The sequence below is a fragment of the Globicephala melas genome, chromosome 10, assembly GCF_963455315.2.
Source record: "Globicephala melas chromosome 10, mGloMel1.2, whole genome shotgun sequence".
Taxonomy (NCBI): Eukaryota; Metazoa; Chordata; class Mammalia; order Artiodactyla; family Delphinidae; genus Globicephala; species Globicephala melas.
This window is the reverse complement of record NC_083323.1, coordinates 58,321,516-58,325,833: the sequence shown is the minus strand read 5'-3', so window position 1 is coordinate 58,325,833 and position 4,318 is coordinate 58,321,516. Positions and strand designations below refer to the sequence as shown.

Below are 4,318 nucleotides of genomic sequence, written 5' to 3'. Positions count from 1 at the left end.
CTGCGGGGAGAGCGCAGCCCCGCCTACCAGGGGGCGGGAGCGGGAGCCCGCAGCGCTCCCTGGCGGCCCTTCTGGGCCCGGCCGCAGGGCGCTTGCCGCGCAGGCTGCCCCAGGCCGCGGCGCCCTCCGCCCCGCCCTGGCGGTCCCATAGGCTCGGGTGACCCCAACCTCGGCCGCTGGTTACCCGGCTCCCCAGGCCAGCGGCGCCGTGCTCTCCGCTCCAGTCTGGCGACCCGGGGGATTCTCCACAAAACCCTAGCGGCAACTCAGGCCGCGGCCCTGCTGCGGTGCCTTGCAACCTGAGGACCAAATGGCTGGCCCGATCTCACCCAGCCCAAAATGCCTCCTCCGAGCTAACGCCTCCCGTCCACGATTACACACCTCAGAATCCCCAAAGACTTGGGGAAGCAGGGCGTGGAGATCTGGGGGTTATATATGGCAATAGCCCCAGGGAAGGGAAGGCGCGTATCTCCACTGGCAGTGACAAGAGTTGGGTAGAAAGGAAAGAGCAAAAGTGCCAAGCTGCGGAGAAAAAAACACAAAAAAACAAGGACTCTTAGCTGCAGAAAAACCCCACAGAGAGGACAGGCTAGCTGGCAGTTGAAGGAGGGCTCCAAGGCCAACAGAAGCGGGCTTTTCGATTCCCTAATTACTGCACTGCCAGGTTAAGGTGGCTACACTTCAAAAGGCTCAATCGGGTTTCTCCCCCTAAAATGGTCGGGGTGCTTCCCCTCCTCCATTGGAGAGGCCAGAGAGCGGCCAGTCAGGTAAGATCTGGATGGAGTTCATCCCATCCCAAAAAGGGAAAAAGAGAGAAGAAAAGTGGATATTGAAAAATTGGTACAGTTTATACAGGGTGATTCAGGGTCCTGTTCAGAGCTCAGCAACTCAATATATGCGTTCTAAGAAAGGAACACATTTAGGAAAGAGCATAGCAGGATGGCCCCCTGTCAAGGCAGAGGTATAAAAGCCCCCTTCTTTGCTCTCAACAATCTATGCCCCTCATTACCTTCAGGATCTTGATCCCTGGAAAGATACACAAGACAAGTGTCAGTGGTTTTTCCTGGAGAGAGAAACTGGGGAACTGGGAATAAGGAATGAGAGGAAAAATTACCTATCACTATAAACCTGTAAATTTTTTGAATTTTTACCATTTTGAAAATAAAATTCACAGTTTTACTGAAAACTTACCTCTTCCAGGAAGTCTTCCCTGGTTAACAGTTCTTTCCCTTTTGTTAGGTCTCCTTATCACTTCCATACTTAGTTTACACTATCACAGTCAGGTTGCTCTTTTTGGGTTTTGTTTTTTAACTTTTTTTTAATTGAGATATAGTTGATGTACAACATTATATGTTACAGATGTACAACAGTGATTCACATTTTTAAAGGTTATACTTCATTTATAGTTATTATAAAATACTGGCTATATTCTCTGTGTTGTAGTCACAATCAGGTTTAAATTGCTCATCTTTGTTGTTCATTTCACCTTACATCTTTGACATACAGGAGTCCAATGTTCCAGAAGGGATTTTAAACTCCTTGTTAGCCAGAGTCCTCCAACACAGGACTGTATATTGGTTTTTTGATTTTTGTGTTTTTTATAAATTTATTTATTTATTTTTGGCTGCATTGGGTCTTCATTGCTGAGTGTGGGCTTTTCTCCAGTTGTGGAGAGCGGGGTCTACTCTTCGTTGCGGTGCGCAGGCTTCTCATCTTGGTGGCTTCTCTTGTTGCGGAGCACGGGCTCTAGGTGCGTAGGCTTCAGTAGTTGTGGCTCGCAGGCTCTAGAGTGCAGGCTCAGTAGTTGTGGCCCACGGGCTTAGTTGCTCCGCGGCATGTAGGATCTTCCAGTACCAGGGCTCGAACCTGTCCGTGTCCCCTGCATTGACAGGCAGATTCTTAACAACTGCAACACCAGGGAAGCCCCCTATTGGTTTTGTTTTCTATGGGGAAAAAAAAGGATGCTCAAGCAGAGCAGCACATGGGAACAGACACAATATTTGATGATGATCATGAAGATGAGGCTGAAGAAGTAGAAACTGAAGGTAGCTGGGGATCTGATGTATATGGGTGTTGGGATATGCTGACTTGGCTAGTGGGTATGATGGACGTTCCAGGAAGGGCTAAGCTAGTATATGGTCCAGAGGATGGGGAAAAGGGGACTACATGGCCTCCAATGCCCAAAATAGCTTTTGGTAACCTGCGGAATTGGAGTCAGGGGTTGAGCTGGGGTCACGTGCCTGATTCTGGCTCCTGAGTGGAGGTGAACAAGGAAGTTTGCCAGCCAGGTTCTCTGGGCAGCTGGAAGAAGGAAGAAGGGCTAGAAGAGTTATTTTTAATATTATTCAGAGCACAGAAAGAGGATTTCCCAGGAGGGAAAAAAGGAATATGATATAGGTAACACAGTTACTTCCAGGGCTCAGGGAGATGCACAGTGTGGGGGAGGAGGAGGCCGGAAGTGGTGGCAAAGCCCTCTTATGCAAATAGTCATTCTGTATTCCACTACTGAATTCATATTTGGATAACTCTAGGCAGATGCCTGCCTGTCTTTAAGCCTCAGTTTTCATTCTTCTAACAAATGTCTACTGAGAATTCACCATTGTATTCAGCCCTATACTAACTGGTTTGGAGGTAGAAACTTAGAAGTAATGGTGTCGGGAATTCCCTGGTGGTCCAGTGGTTGGGACTCTGTGCTTTCACTGCCAAGGGCGGGAACTAAGAGCCTACAAGCCACGAGGTGCAGCCAAAAAAAGAAAAAGAAAAAAAAAAATATATATATATATACATACATATATAATGGTAGGTTAAGAAAAAGTAATAGGGGCTTCCCTGGTGGTGCAGTGGTTGAGAGTCCGCCTGCCGATGCAGGGGACACGGGTTCGTGCCCCGGTCCGGGAAGATCCCACATGCCGCAGAGCGGCTGGGCCCGTGAGCCATGGCCGCTGAGCCTGCGCATCCAGAGTCTGTGCTCCGCAACGGGAGAGGCCACAACAGTCAGAGGCCCGCGTACCGCAAAAAAAAAAAAAAAGTAATAGTGTCTATTTTTGTGGAGTTTCTAACCTAGAAGAACATACACATGCACATGAAACAACTAGAGAATATAGGATTCATGCTACTTTATGTGGCATTATGTGTTCAGAATAATGTCTAGAGATGGGTTCAGTCAAGAGGGTCTTCCTGGAGGAGGTGTGTTTTGAGTCAGTACTTGAAGGAAGTTATCGATGTAGAATGATATGGAAATGGCAGGAAATTGGTTGTTTCAAGTACAGGGAATGAACTAGGAAAAGCTTAAATGGCAATAATTACCTAATCTAATTAGTAGGGGGGGACAACAAGCAAACTGGCTTGGCAGGCCTATTGTACCTTGGAGATTCTGCAGCAGTTAACTCGGTTAAGGCATAGTGTTAATGAGGTCACAGTTTAGTTATGTATCCCAGTTAATTTCTGTCTTTTATCCGGTCAGATCCTTACTCCTCACTCTAAGCAGCTGTCTCACATATGTAAGCACTTGGTCAGAGAGGCTGGACAAGAGAGTGGGGTTGGAAAGAGTAAATCTGTCCCTCAAGATCATATGCCCTTCTGAGAGTGGCTCCCAATTATCATCTTCGAACTGGAAGGAGATACTGTATCTTGTTGGGGGGAGGGTTCTGAGGGAAAAAGAAGAAATGTTAAAAGAGAAAAAGAAGTGAGATCATTCCCCAATTTGGGACTTCATGTATAAATAATTTAACATAAGGATTGAAATGCCTTCCTTACAAAATGGCAAATGTAAACCAGAGTTCAAGGGAGGGTTTTGCTCCTTGAAATCCAGATAAAATGGGCTCACACTTTATTTATTAATTTGTTTATTTTGGCTGCGCCGGGTCTTAGCTGCAGCATGCAGACTTCTTAGTTGCAACATGTGGACCCTTAGCAGCAGCATGCACGCGGGACCTAGTTCCCCGACCAGGGATTGAACCCGGGCCCCCTGCATTAGAAGCACAGCTGAGTCTTACCCACTGGACCACCAGGGAAGTCCCAAAATGGGCTCAAGCTTTAAAATTCAATCCATATCCAGTGGAATTCTGCAAATGAATGCCAGTCTCAAGGAGTGGGAAGAGTTGGAAGGTTTACATCTGTTTTCAGGCCCCTGTTTCTGGACAAGATCTCTCTCTTCCCTACCAATTAGACCCTAAAGGCAACAGTCTAATTATTTCATCCTCCCACCCTAACCCTCACAACACTACTCAGATAAAACTTTCCTGAATGTGGAGAGCATGACTGAAGACTTATGCTCTAAAGACTAAAGCAGAGGAGGGGCTTGCACTGTAATAACAAA

At 47.1% G+C, this 4,318-nt stretch overlaps 1 long non-coding RNA gene across 1 annotated transcript; it reads right to left on the bottom strand.

Moving 5' to 3' along the window:
• Positions 1-169: 169 nt before the first annotated feature.
• On the bottom strand, positions 170-1,313 carry LOC132597989 (uncharacterized). The gene is made up of 3 exons (XR_009565577.1): positions 1,192-1,313; positions 1,010-1,084; positions 170-522 (listed from the first exon to the last, which is right to left on the bottom strand). It is a non-coding gene; the product is annotated as an uncharacterized lncRNA (long non-coding RNA).
• Positions 1,314-4,318: the final 3,005 nt, after the last annotated feature.